The sequence below is a fragment of the Ascaphus truei genome, chromosome 3 (genome assembly GCF_040206685.1).
Source record: "Ascaphus truei isolate aAscTru1 chromosome 3, aAscTru1.hap1, whole genome shotgun sequence".
Classification (NCBI taxonomy): Eukaryota; Metazoa; Chordata; class Amphibia; order Anura; family Ascaphidae; genus Ascaphus; species Ascaphus truei.
Window position 1 is genome coordinate 318,489,477 of NC_134485.1, and position 15,794 is coordinate 318,505,270.

At 41.4% G+C, this 15,794-nt stretch overlaps 1 protein-coding gene across 1 annotated transcript in view; it reads left to right on the forward strand.

The window, feature by feature from the left end:
- Nucleotides 1-15,794, forward strand: part of LRRC63 (leucine rich repeat containing 63) — an 83,624-nt gene that overhangs the window by 52,338 nt on the left and 15,492 nt on the right. The window lies entirely within an intron of this gene.

Genomic DNA, 15,794 nt, shown 5'->3' on the forward strand with positions numbered 1-15,794 from the left:
GGGCGCAAAGGGCTGCAACAAAGGAAAAGAAACTGTATGTAGAAGAGAACAGTGTTCTTATACTATTATAAAGCAGTTTCTTAACAGAAGATACTTAGCTTGAGAGTCTCTGTTTGAATTCGAAGAGTCCTTCTGCAGTCTCAACAAATGGGGAACTGCACCTTAATGAAGGAGTACATAAAACAGCATGACATAATAACGTTTTAATAAGATTAAAAGATGATTGCAAACTCACAAACATAAAATTGCGAGCGCAGTCGAATTTCAAGCTTTCCAGCTATGCACCATGGGAGTCTTGGGTTCCTGCACTGGGTCTGCAACATTGTTTGCTCACTCTCGGGTTCGTGGGATTCTCCAGGGGCTGTCCGCTCCCCACGGTGTTGCTTCCCTTTGTTTTCCCCCTTGTGTGCGTCAGTACTTCACAGACCTTCTCCTAGGTAGTGCTTTGGACCAAGTTCCTGTCCTCCATTCGGTGTGTTGGGATGAATCCTGGCGCTGTTTAGTCAAAACTCTTCCAGGTTCCGTGACGTCAGAGCTGGACTACGGTGGCTCAGGACGGACACCCTACGTGTTTCATGAATTCAATTCGCTTCGTATAGGGATAGTTCATGAGGGTTGGTGAAGGCTGTTATATACCCACCGGCCTACCTGCTCGCTGTAACTGATTATTAATTTGGAACACCCTTGGGTGATCAGTGTGACGCTGTAGCTTATGTGTTACATAATACTTTATTTTAGGTATGCAGCCGTATGTGGATTACAGTGCTTGTGAGGCTAATTATAGCTATTTATAGATTCAATACATTATATAGAAGCAAATTATAAATATATTCGTTTTTTTTAAAGAATATTAAATAATTTATGGAATAAATAAATAAGCACATAGATGGAATTGCAGAGAGGAAAGCAAATTTGTGGCATAAGGGTATAATGAGTTAAATTGGTATTGTAGATTATTTAACTCAAGTATAATTTAAAGCATAGTAGTTTCTAATAGGCTGTAATAAATTAAAAAAATATATCTCTAGTACAATAAAAAGGGGAAAAATCTATGTAGGGGGTGGGGGGGATTTAAAATAATTTCTATAAAGAGTTAAAAAGACTATATAATAAAAGTAATTGAGTTGGTCCTCTTTATGAATTGATAGAGGAGGATAAGGCTAAGCTATGTCAGTGCATTGTTGGTATAAATTAATGTAGAAGGGAGAAATTGCCTTTAATATTGGTAGTATACATTTTATGTGTTCTTGTTGGTGAATTTCCCAAATAAAACTGCATTCCCATTTTATTAAAACATAAAATTGTTTTTTTACAGAAAGGACACAATCAAAATTTATGTTAAGACCTGATGGTTTCAGAGTATGTATCCAATAGGATTCTCTCTCAGAGATTTTCCTAACATAATCTCCACCTCTCCAGTCCACTGCAACGTGCTCAATGCCCCAAAATGTCAAGTCATTGGGGTTTCTATCATGCTTGAATCTAAAATGATTGGAAACACTACGGCTCTGAAGTCCTTTTTCAATATTCCGAATGTGTTCACCTATTCTAGTTTCCTTTCTGTATTTCCTATGTATTGGAGCTGGCATGTGCATTCCAAAATGTATACCACTCCAACCGTGTTGCATGTAATGTTTTGTTTTATTTTAAAAGATTTTTTTAAATTTATCGAGTGAAATTCTCTACTTGTTGTTTCATGTTTTCTATAATTTCTGCACGCTTTACAGTTCTAGCATCTGTGAAAACCACCAGTCTCTGTTGTGAGCCAACATTCTTTTTTTTTGTCTGTTTTAGGTAGCTGGAGACTATGTTTTTAATGTTAGGAGCGTGTGAGATTTTCAGATATGATATTTTTAAGCCACTCATCATTTTGTAGGATGTGCCAATGTTTTTTCAAGATATTTCTTATATTTGTGGCCTGTTGGCTATAATTGGTTATATAAGGCATCATCTCACTGTTGGAGGTGTCTTCTCTTTGTCTTGTATTGTAAACAAATTAAACCAATGTATAACATATTTGTGGAAAGGAAATATGACACAGGTCATTGATAAAGCATTACAAAAAGTTGAAGGGACCACCAGAGAAGAAATGCTTATTTACAATACAAGACAAAGAGAAGACACCTCTAACAGTGATTTTCCTGATGTTGCAGGGTCATCCTTAATTCCTTCTGCAGTTTCCACTGTAACCAGAGAATTTCCTTTCTTCTTTTTCTTTCTCTTTGCCTTGAGAAATTCTGAAGAATCAGTGGTACTGTGCTCACATTTATTGCTCAAGACTGTTTTCAAAGTGGGAGCCATAGATTCAGACATAGGGAAACCAACCTCCCCCAAAAAAACAGTAAAGAGGAAATGTGTCTATAAAGCAGAAGCATACGAATGAACAACAGAAATACCAAGCATGAACACGGTGACAAAAGATAGGAGAGCTGGTCTTTAGATTTTAGACCTTAGTATCAGTCATAGAAATATCATAAATTGCAGGGGGAAAAATCACAGCATACAGCAAAAAAAAACAAAAAAACAATGGGAGTACTCTTGTTTTTTAAATGGTAACCTGTGAAAACAGCAGTGGTATATCCAAGCAAATAAATCAAAGTAATGCAAGTCTGAAAATCTGCAGTGGCCCAACCAGGTAATGCAGAGAGAGACAAGCCTTGTCTTGAAAATGAAAGTCTGAGAGTCTGAAGTGGTGACACCAGTTACTGCAGGGAAATCCAATTTTTTTTTTAAGGGAATTCGTCCCAGGGAGAAAATACACAACAAATCCTGCAGAACACTTTGTGGCAAAAAAACTTAAAGATCCAAATGGGTCTTCCAAACACCAACAAAAGCACTTATCTTCCACCAATACAAGCAGAAGGGGTCTGCTGAAGCTGGCATGTTGAGGATCTGTTTCGGCAAGGTCCAGAGATGCCTTTGCTTTCTGTCACAAGGGAGACTCCAGGAGCAGATAGGACCTTGATGGCCGGAACAGCAGGGGCAGGCAAGGATCGTCGGCGTCACAGGCTTGGGTCAAGGACAGGCACCAGGAATCTTAGTCAGGGTTGCAGGCAGGGGTCAGCAGCAGGAAGGCAGGAACAGGACAGAGGAGCAAGACTGGACAGGGAGCAGGACTGAGCAGGGGAGCCGGAAACAGTCAGGGGCAAGCCAGTTCATAGGCAAGGGCCTTTAATATGTACAGAGCTCGATACAGAACATAAATATATCAGGGTAGAGTGAGTCAGTAACAAATAAAGCAAAGGCAAAGAGGTGCAGGAAACAAGAAACTAAAAAGGCATGCAGAGACAGAAGACAGGAGCACCAAAGAGGAGACAGACAGAGGAAAAACCCAGAACAGACAGAAAATAGCAGCACACCCGATGGGCAGACAAAGGAACTGTGAGAGGGGAGACTTAGGAAACTGTGTCAGGGTTATTCCTGACACCCCCACAGAGAAATCAATAGAGGAGGAGGTGTTCGCAAAAGAGACACTGAAAGTACGATGGGAGAGGTAAGAGGAAATCCAGGAAACAGCTTTGTTACGAATACCAGGAATATGGAGAATATGAAGGAGAAAAGGGTTGACCACAGTATCAAATAAGAAACATAAAGTTAAATCCTTTATCAATTGTGACACAAAATCTGTCATTTATATTTTAACTTGTGGCTGTGGTAAGCAATATGTTGGAAGAACAATCGGACCGCTCAAAAAGCGAATTATGGAGCACTTACGATTACTAAAAAAAAGGGGACCTAAATCATCCGGTCTCCAAGCATTCATCTTCTTGTAAACTAGTAATGAAAAGTTCAGTCCGCGCTCTGGCTCTTTAAGCTTGGAGTGTTGGTCCCTCTCAGTTCTCTTGCTGCTTCTGTGTTTATGAGGTGTCTCCCCCACCTCCAAATGTGGTCTCCACCGGAACCCCGATGGTGATACCAATATCAGCAAAACAAGAAAAAACACAAAAGCGCACCAAGATGAGAGATAGATATTGTATTAGCAACAAATAATAAAATTAGTAACTTACATATAAAATTTCTTTAATAATCCCCGATTCTGGTGTCTATCACAGGAGTAGGGCATCACATAGGAAGTATGAAGGGTAATCTCAGTTCTGAGAGATCAGACCCGCGCGCTGGGGCTGTCTCTGTTCACTCTCCTGTCCTCCACGTGTGGTAGCGTGGTGCAGAGTGTAGCACACATGTGCAGGAACCGGGGCCTTCAATAGGTGTCCTTAGGATGCCTGTCCGTTTTTGATAGCATAGAAACGATCGGAAATAAGCAGGAACGGTACACTTGAGTGTGTACTGGTGGTGGGTAGTAAAACCGCCAGCCACAACAGTCGCGACGCGTTTCGTTTAACAAAGTAAACTTCTTCAGGCGATTTCTGGGACACCTGTTTAGGGGTCCTTTATAGGTCTAATTCTGTGCGTCATTGGTTAATACCTAATGGCTGCATGGCCAATCAGGCTCATATACTGATAGGGGCGGGCCACAATAGGAAGACCTCCCTGTTAGTGCATTTAATCCAGTAATGAATTACACTAATTGAGTATATATATAAGTGTAAATAGAAAGGTAAACAGACCTTAAAGGGGAGCCAAAATCATGTGTCCCAAATAGTCAAGTGCAATAAAATATGCATAGTAGTAGCATAAAAAACAAAGTATATGTGCATACTGGATAACAACATTAATAACATTAAATGACATATAAATAACTTTTAAAATATGGGAAATAGAACAAATGGAAAGGTGGGTGGGGGGAGGGGAAGAATTGAAGAAAAAGTGGAAAAAATAAAAAAAAAAAATAAAAAAAAAGGCTTATAAAATGAATAAAAACCACTGTAATGATAAAATAGCTAAAAAAATCAGATAAAAAACAGATAAAAAAGGTATTAGACCAATGTTTGTATCAAATTGCAGTATGCATGGTTTCACCTCAAAAAAGGGGTTAATTCCACATAGTCGTTCAAGCCCCCCGGGTACTTGGATTGGAGGGTAAATATCCAGAATTGCTCCCTTTTTGCAATCTGAAGATCTATGTTACCAGCCCGTACATTAGTTGTTATATGTTCGATGCCCATATATTTAACCCCTATAGTGCTACACGGATGGACATCCTTAAAGTGTGACAACAGATGTGTCAATGGTTTATTAGATGCCAGTAGCTTGGGAATATTAGTGATATTTCTGAGGTGCTCCATCACTCTAATTTTGAGCTGACGTTTAGTACGGCCCACATACTGTAAACCACATCCACATTGCAGGATATAAATGACATAAGTGGTTACGCAATCGATGTAGCTATTAATTTCATATCTAATATCTGCCGCTTTAGATTTAAAGTAATCCTGAGTAAGCATTCGTGGACAGATTTTGCACCTATTGCATCTGTGGTTACCTTTAATGCCTAACATCTCCCTAAGATCTTTCTTTTTGTTTGAATCACTGCCTTTGAGGAGACTAGGGGCCAAGATACTTTTTAGATTGTCGGATTTTGTGAACACAATCATTGGTCTTTCTGGTAAAGTTTTTGCCAAGATTGGATCCATCTGCAAAATGTACCAGTATTTGTTCAAAATATATTTGATCTTTCTATGAGAACTATTAAATTTTGTTACGAAATATGGTGCGTGTTTCTCATTTTCCCTTTTATTATTTTTATGGTCTGTTTCACTGGAATCTGAAGTGGGCAATGTGATAAGAGAGCCATTAGTCACTGGATTCTCCAATGGTTGAACTAGTGTCTTTCCAGTGGAAACACACTTTTGTTTACCATTGGGTTTACTATTCTTAGGTTGAATCAGTTTCTTCCTATTAATGTTTAATGCTCTTTTGTAGGCTCTATCTATAAGAGTCACATCATAGCCCTTTTGAAAGAAACGCTCAAAGAGTATTTGAGATTGTACCTTGAACGTTTCTATATCAGCACAGTTACGCCTAATGCGCAAAAACTGGCTGAATGGGATGTTATTAATGCATCTCCTTTCATGTCCACTTTCTGGGTGTAGAAAGGAGTTAACATTAGTGTTCTTAAAATGGGTTTTCGTGTGTAACTCGTTGTTGATTATGTAAATTTCTAAGTCCAAGAAGATGATCTTACTTGGACTTATTTCACTGGTAAAAGTGAGATTGAACAAATTATCATTCAACCTTGCAACGAAGCTATCAAACGAGGTATCATCACCGTCCCAGATAACAATCACATCATCGATGTATCTGCGCCACATAATCAATTGCGGCGCAGATACATCAATGCCCCATATGTTGGCCGATTCCCACCATCCCATATACAAATTCGCGAAAGATGGTGCAAAACGTGTCCCCATTGCAGTGCCACACAATTGTAAATAAAACTCGTGTTCAAAAAGAAAATAATTGTGTTTCAATATAAATTCAATTGAACTGTGAATAAACCTATGTTGGAGAAAAGGTAAAGTGCCGTGTAGTGCCAAAAAGTGATCAATAGCATCCAAACCCCCTTCATGTGGAATAGAGGTGTAGAGTGATTGAACATCAAGAGTGGCTAGATGATAAGAAGATTTCCATGTGAAATCTGAAAGAATAGTGAGAAGTGAAGTGGTGTCTAGTAGATGGGAAGGTAATAGTGGTACTAAAGGTTGAAGAAAAGAATCTACATAAGAAGGAAGGTTAACAGTGAGGGAATTAATACCTGAAATAATGGGTCGCCCAGGTGGATTCGTGAGTGATTTGTGAATCTTGGGCAAATGGTACATTATAGGGATGGTGGGAGCCGAGCAGCATAAGAATTCAAACTCTTTTTTGTTAAGTACGCCTGATGTTAAGGCGGATTCCAAATGTACATTTAGTTCTAGTTTGAATGCAGCTGTGGGGTCTCTAGGTAACTTACAATAGGACAGTGAATCAGACAGTAGTCTGACAGCTTCGCTGCAATAGTCTACTCTGTCTTGGAGTACTATACCTCCACCCTTGTCTGCTTCACGTATAATTATATTAGGGTTTAATTGTAGCGTTTTTAGCGCATGTCTTTCCTGTGCAGTTAAATTGGAGTTCTTATTCATAAGAAAACCTTTCCCTAGTCCCAGAGTTTGAAATTCCCTTTCGACCAATTTATTGAATATATCAATATGATGTCCCCTAGAATGATAAGGGTGAAAAACAGAATTGGGTTTGAATAATGAATGTTGTATAGATATACTTTCGTTGGTATTGGTAATGCCCTCATCCATAAGTGACATCAAGTCCACTAGTTGTGTCTGTTCACTTGTAGACAATTTCTGTACAATAGGATTGATGGTATCAGGGGTGGTTTGATAACCCCTTTGATCCGAAATAAAGTGTCTACTTAGAGTTAACTTGCGATTAAATTTCTGCAAATCAATGTAAAGATCAAAATTGTTAACTCTACGTGTAGGGGCAAATGAAAGGCCTTTGCCTAAAACATTCATTAATGTATGGTCTATACGGGAATTAGATAAGTTAAAGATGCCCTTAGATCTCAATGTTGGGTCATCTGGGTAAGTTTGAGAGGGGAGTGTTGTTTTTCCTCCCTTTGTCCTAATTCCCCTATGCCCTCTCCTGAATCCTGCCTTTTCCTTGTGAATTTTTGGGGGGCTCCCAATAGAGGCGGATGGTTGGAGTCCCAAGTTGATATTGATTTTCTCATTTTTTCCAACCTGTTTAAAAAATCCTCATTCTCTATTCCCTCATTTGAATCCTTCAAAACTTCATACTTGTTTTGCAACGGTATGGCATGTGAGATATGTGCATGTTTCTCCCTAAAATTGGTATGTTTCTTAGGGGCACTAGTATCTCTCCTATTTTGCGGAGTATGTGATTTATTGCTATACCTCCTATTTTGTTTGGCATAATGAGGGTTAGATTGTTGTGGTCTATGTGTGTGGTTCACCTGTGCGGAGTGATCCATAGTTTCATTCCTCTGGTATTTGGATGGCCGTCTAGTATGTTTTTCATGGGTGGGTCTCGCACAGAAATTAGGGTCCCTTGGTGTCCTTGGGATAGAAACATTAGTTTTTGGGTTAGTATGTTGGGTTTGTAAGGGTCCTTTAGTTTGGTTAAAGGCTGTGACATTAGATGGATTAGTGTCACGTATAGCAGGGTCCCCGTCTGCAGTTATTTCCTTTCCTGTATCCCAACATCGCTGAATGTTAAGTGCATAGTCCCTCTTATCTCTAAGGAATTTTTTGTTTTTATTGATCAAAATCTGATTTTCTGATCTCCTTAGTTTGACATTCATTTCTTTAGTCAATTGGGGTAGTTTGTCAAGGCAGGGGATCTCCAAGATTTCATTCTTAGCTTGTGTTATTTTACCATCTATTTCAATGATTTCTTTCTTTCTCTCTAGAATTAACAACCGCATTAGCTCCAGTGAGCAATGGTCTTGGATCCTTTCCCATTCCTTGACAAACTCAGGACTATCTGTGTTATATGTGGAGGGTTTAAGGACTCTAAGTCCCCTTGGTATGCGACCCACCCTTATGTATTCCTCTAATGTGGCCATTTCTAGCCATGACTTAGTTTCTTTTTCCAAAAGTTTATGTAATTCATTCATTAGGGAAATTAAACATGGTGTTGCCACCTCTTCTATTGGTATATCTGAGAATATCTTACTAAACAGCTCTGGTTTGTTAAACCTGTTTTTAAGACAATCCAGAAATTGGCTGGTGTTTGATTCAGCCATAATACGTCCGTATAGGGATGGTGACAGGGGTGGGGAAGACAGAGAGAGTGGAGGTGGAGGTAGGAGGGGAGAGGGAAAAAAGGAAAAAGAGGTAGGAACAATGGGAGGGGGGGGGAAAGGAATGGGTAGGAGGGGAGGGCGAAACATGTTAAAAAACTATTAAATACAGTACAATAATATAACAAGTAATGCACAAATAATACCAATTAAAACAAGAATATGTAAAATTGGAAAAAATTATTAAAAGAGACTTAAAGTTGCTGCGTAAACTGGATGGGAAAAAGGAATGTAGTGACTGGGTGACTCAACAAGTGAGTCACACAGATTACCAGTAATGAAAAGTTCAGTCCGCGCTCTGGCTCTTTAAGCTTGGAGTGTTGGTCCCTCTCAGTTCTCTTGCTGCTTCTGTGTTTATGAGGTGTCTCCCCCACCTCCAAATGTGGTCTCCACCGGAACCCCGATGGTGATACCAATATCAGCAAAACAAGAAAAAACACAAAAGCGCACCAAGATGAGAGATAGATATTGTATTAGCAACAAATAAATAATAAAATTAGTAACTTACATATAAAATTTCTTTAATAATCCCCGATTCTGGTGTCTATCACAGGAGTAGGGCATCACATAGGAAGTATGAAGGGTAATCTCAGTTCTGAGAGATCAGACCCGCGCGCTGGGGCTGTCTGTTCACTCTCCTGTCCTCCACGTGTGGTAGCGTGGTGCAGAGTGTAGCACACATGTGCAGGAACCGGGGCCTTCAATAGGTGTCCTTAGGATGCCTGTCCGTTTTTGATAGCATAGAAACGATCGGAAATAAGCAGGAACGGTACACTTGAGTGTGTACTGGTGGTGGGTAGTAAAACCGCCAGCCACAACAGTCGCGACGCGTTTCGTTTAACAAAGTAAACTTCTTCAGGCGATATCTGGGACACCTGTTTAGGGGTCCTTTATAGGTCTAATTCTGTGCGTCATTGGTTAATACCTAATGGCTGCATGGCCTATGGCCTATGTGACTCTTATAGATAGAGCCTACAAAAGAGCATTAAACATTAATAGGAAGAAACTGATTCAACCTAAGAATAGTAAACCCAATGGTAAACAAAAGTGTGTTTCCACTGGAAAGACACTAGTTCAACCATTGGAGAATCCAGTGACTAATGGCTCTCTTATCACATTGCCCACTTCAGATTCCAGTGAAACAGACCATAAAAATAATAAAAGGGAAAATGAGAAACACGCACCATATTTCGTAACAAAATTTAATAGTTCTCATAGAAAGATCAAATATATTTTGAACAAATACTGGTACATTTTGCAGATGGATCCAATCTTGGCAAAAACTTTACCAGAAAGACCAATGATTGTGTTCACAAAATCCGACAATCTAAAAAGTATCTTGGCCCCTAGTCTCCTCAAAGGCAGTGATTCAAACAAAAAGAAAGATCTTAGGGAGATGTTAGGCATTAAAGGTAACCACAGATGCAATAGGTGCAAAATCTGTCCACGAATGCTTACTCAGGATTACTTTAAATCTAAAGCGACAGATATTAGATATGAAATTAATAGCTACATCGATTGCGTAACCACTTATGTCATTTATATCCTGCAATGTGGATGTGGTTTACAGTATGTGGGCCGTACTAAACGTCAGCTCAAAATTAGAGTGATGGAGCACCTCAGAAATATCACTAATATTCCCAAGCTACTGGCATCTAATAAACCATTGACACATCTGTTGTCACACTTTAAGGATGTCCATCAGTGTAGCACTATAGGGGTTAAATATATGGGCATCGAACATATAACAACTAATGTACGGGCTGGTAACATAGATCTTCAGATTGCAAAAAGGGAGCAATTCTGGATATTTACCCTCCAATCCAAGTACCCGGGGGGCTTGAACGACTATGTGGAATTAACCCCTTTTTTGAGGTGAAACCATGCATACTGCAATTTGATACAAACATTGGTCTAATACCTTTTTTATCTGTTTTTTATCTGATTTTTTTAGCTATTTTATCATTACAGTGGTTTTTATTCATTTTATAAGCCTTTTTTTTTATTTATTTTTTTTATTTTTTCCACTTTTTCTTCAATTCTTCCCCTCCCCCCACCCACCTTTCCATTTGTTCTATTTCCCATATTTTAAAAGTTATTTATATGTCATTTAATGTTATTAATGTTGTTATCCAGTATGCACATATACTTTGTTTTTTATGCTACTACTATGCATATTTTATTGCACTTGACTATTTGGGACACATGATTTTGGCTCCCCTTTAAGGTCTGTTTACCTTTCTATTTACACTTATATATATACTCAATTAGTGTAATTCATTACTGGATTAAATGCACTAACAGGGAGGTCTTCCTATTGTGGCCCGCCCCTATCAGTATATGAGCCTGATTGGCCATGCAGCCATTAGGTATTAACCAATGACGCACAGAATTAGACCTATAAGGGACCCCTAAACAGGTGTCCCAGAAATCGCCTGAAGAAGTTTACTTTGTTAAACGAAACGCGTCGCGACTGTTGTGGCTGGCGGTTTTACTACCCACCACCAGTACACACTCAAGTGTACCGTTCCTGCTTATTTCCGATCGTTTCTATGCTATCAAAAACGGACAGGCATCCTAAGGACACCTATTGAAGGCCCCGGTTCCTGCACATGTGTGCTACACTCTGCACCACGCTACCACACGTGGAGGACAGGAGAGTGAACAGAGACAGCCCCAGCGCGCGGGTCTGATCTCTCAGAACTGAGATTACCCTTCATACTTCCTATGTGATGCCCTACTCCTGTGATAGACACCAGAATCGGGGATTATTAAAGAAATTTTATATGTAAGTTACTAATTTTATTATTTGTTGCTAATACAATATCTATCTCTCATCTTGGTGCGCTTTTGTGTTTTTTCTTGTTTTTCTTGTAAACTAGGTGGCGCTGATATGTTCTAAATGAAAACAGATCTCACCACCCATCAGAGGAGGGAATAGGATCAATCGATTAGATCACAGGGAGATGTACTGGATATATATGTCATGGACCCGGACCCCGTTGCATCACAAATACTGACTGGGACCTTAGTAATTTTTTATACAATTGTTTATGTAGAGACCTTGATGGATACTTTGGTATATTCCCTTTTGCGTTCTCGTTCTCTCTCTCTCATTCTCTCTCTCCTCATTTCAGCAATATATTATCTTTGACCAAATATTGCCAGCCACTATTATTTAAATTATATTGGGTTTTTTTTTAAATATTTGTGAGCAATCAACATATCATTTTTGGTTGTGTAATTGTTTAAAATTTTCACTAAAAATTTGATAGGCATTGATAGGAGCAATATATGTCTCGCATATAAATTATAGCTACATATCAGAATAATGAATGCATATTTAGAGATCTAGTTTGTTTGTCTTTTTCATTAGCTATATTTTGTTACATTTGCATTGTTTATACATTTATGATTACATTATATATATATATATATATATATATATATATATATATATATATATATATATATATATATATATATACATACATATATATATTAGTGTTCAACAAATCACCCAAAAATCTACTCGCCGAACAAAAAATCTACTCGCCACCTAGCCCCGCCCCCAGACCCGCTTTAAAAAGAAAAATGAATAAATTCCTAGTAAGAACAACATTCGTTTTTGACATTAGTTTATTTATTGTATTACATTATACTACAATTAGTCCTTGTTATGTGTCTGTGTGTGTGTGTGTGTAAATGTTCCTGAACCCCATAACTAGTGCCTGGACGCCCCCGTGTCACAATATCTAAAGCAGCAATCCCGCCTGGGATCTTACCTGATCCGCAGTCCCTCAATGTCCAGGTACCCTCATTCCCGCAATGTTATACATTAGAGGGGAGGTGTTCCCTACCTGTCTTCTGGTTTAGGGGGGATTCCGATGTCTTCCGTGTGAAGCTCGAGAGTTAGATCTGGAAAAAGCAGTATAGGTTATTTCGGTGTAGGTATAGGGCTGTAAAAATATATAGGGTAAATAAGAGATCCAGAGTATGAGAGAGAGTGTGGGTGAGAGAGAGACACACACACACACACACACACAGAGCGGCGCACGCACACACACACACACACACACACAGAGACACACAGAGAGAGAGAGAGACACACACACCCACACACACACACAGAGACACACACAGAGAAAGAGAGACACACAGAGAAAGAGAGACACAGAGAAAAAGAGAATGAGAGAGAGAGAGAGAGAGAGAGAGAGAACACACACAAAGAGAGAATGAGAGACAAAGAGAGTGCGACAGAGAGAGGAGAGGGCGACAGGGAAAGGGTGAGGGCGACAGGGAGAGGATGAGGGCGACACAGGGAGAGGGTGAGGGCGACACAGGGAGAGGATGAGGGCGACATGGAGAGGGTGAGGGCGACAGAGGGAGAGGGTGACACAGGGAGAGGGAGATGGTGACACAGGGAGAGGGTGACAGGGAGAGGGAGAGGGTGACACAGGGAGAGGGAGAGAGGGTGACACACTCACTCACAGACACACACACACAGTCAGTCACACACACACACAGTCACTCAGTCTGTCACTCACACTCACCCGCAAGGCAGGGGGTCGCACATGGCAGCGGGGCCCTCTGCACTGCAGCAGGGCCCTCCGCACGGCAGGAGGGCCTCTGCAAGGGACTCTGCTTATTATGCTTGCTATATCAATGATACTGTTGCCAAGGCAACCTCATGACGCTGTCTGTTATGTTTTACTTCATACATGCGCAGTTGAGTAGAGCAATTAAGGAGGAGGGCTCTGGCAGTAATGTGTGCTGTGTGCACGCGCAAGACCGCAGGATGCCAGCAGCAACGTTTGTACTGGTGATAGCAGTGCCCGGTGGTTCTGAGCATGCGCAGTAGGGAGCGCTAGTAGGAGGAACATACTTCATGTAGGGCGCATGCGCACCAACATCTAGTGGTATCTCATGCACATTGCAGACATTCTGACTGTAGCGTCACTCAGGAAGTGACTTTATGATAAATTCTAAGATGGCGGTGCGTTCCAGGACAGGGCTGTGGTTCACAGACAACACACACACACGGTTTTCGCGGGCTTTGGGGGTTCTCACACGGGTGAGTGCAATGTTTTATTGATTGGTGTGGGTATTTATGATGTTTCACTGGCACTCATTCACTGCACACCCCTGAGGAAGGTCACGTTCTGATGACCGAAACATTGGATGCAGTGCCATGTACTTCTCATGAATACAGTTTTTTTGTACTCTTCTGGCTGTGTGCTGTCTCTATTTCCCGGACCAACATCTGGTAAATATCTATTTATATATATATATATATATATATATATATATATATATATATATATATACCATAATGGTTTTTGAGGCAAAAAGTGACACTGTGTGCTCATTTGCATGTCATTTCCCAGAATCCCTTGCTGCAGTGAAAGTGCTGTATGCTGGGTGATAATGGGGAAAGGCGGGGTTGCAGACCTGGCTAAGACATGCAGATGAGCATACAGTTGTATTTGCATATATATACAGTGTTCGACAAACCTATACCTTTGCACGCCCCGGGCGAGTGGATTTAACATCGTGGCGAGCTCCTATTGGCCCAGGCATCACACGTTTGGTACTAGGTGGCTAGTAGATTTTTTTGTTGGTCGAGTAGATTTTTTGGTGATTTGTCGACCACTGTATATATATATATATATATATATATAATATATATATATATACAGGTAAACCCAGTTATAACGCGACCCGTTATAACGCGATTCGGTTATAACGCGGTTTTCCCGTGGCTCCAGGTTTAAAAAAAAAATAATATTTTTTTTTTGCACACTGCACACACTGCACACACTGCACACACACTCACTGCTCACTGCTCACGCACACACTCTCACTGCTCACACTGCACACTGCATACAGCACACACTCTCACTGCTCACTGCTCATACTGCACACAACACACACTCTCACTGCACACACACTGCTCACTGCACATACTGCACACACACTGCTCACTGCTCACACTGCACACTGCACACACTCACACTGCTCACACTGCACACAACACACACTCTCACTGCACACACTGCTCACTGCACACACACACACTGCACACTGCTCACATTGCACACTCTCACTGCTCACACTGCTCACACTACTCACACTGCACACTGCACACAGCACACACTCTCACTGCTCACACTGCACACAGCACACACTCTCACTGCACACACTGCACACACTGCTCACACTGCACACAGCACACACTCTCACTGCACACACTGCACACTGCACACAGCACACACTCTCACTACACACAGCTCACAGCACTCTCACAGCACACAGCTCTCACAGCACTCACATGTCAGCAGCCCCCCCCCCTCACATGTCAGCAGCCCACCCCCCTCACATGTCAGCAGCCCACCCCCCCTCACATGTCAGCAGCCCACCCCCCCCCTCACATGTCAGCAGCCCACCCCCCCTCACATGTCAGCAGCCCACCCCCCCTCACATGTCAGCAGCCCACCCCCCCTCACATGTCAGCAGCCCACCAGCCCGTTTTTCACACCCACCCCCCCCCCCCCCCACCAGCCCGTTTTTCTCTCACACACACACCTTTTAGATCAGCTCAGCACATCCTCTCTCCCCGGTACTAAGCCCCGCCCCCTGCATGCTCTGACCTCTCCGGCAGCCTGCTACCGCGCACCGCAAAACCTGGGGGCTGGGAGGGAGAAGGAGGGGGCTGGGAGGGAGAAGGAGGGGGCTGGGAGGGAGAGGGAGGGGGCTGGGAGAGGGAGGGAGGAGGGATGAATCGCCGCCATTTTTTGAAACTTTTTATTTATTTATTTATTTAATTAACTGGCGCCCGGCCAGAGTCATCGCGGGCCGCACAGAGAGGCCAGACCGGCCGCATGCGGCCTGCATGTTGTGCAGACCTCTTCCTTCCCTCCTCACTCCCTCCCGATCAGGCACGCGGCGGCCATTTTTTTTAAAAATTAGCGCGACCCCGTTACTAACGCGGTGGTCTCGGGGTGGACCCCGAGGACCGCGCTATAACGGGGTTTACCTGTATATATATACACACACTATTTAGTACATCAAT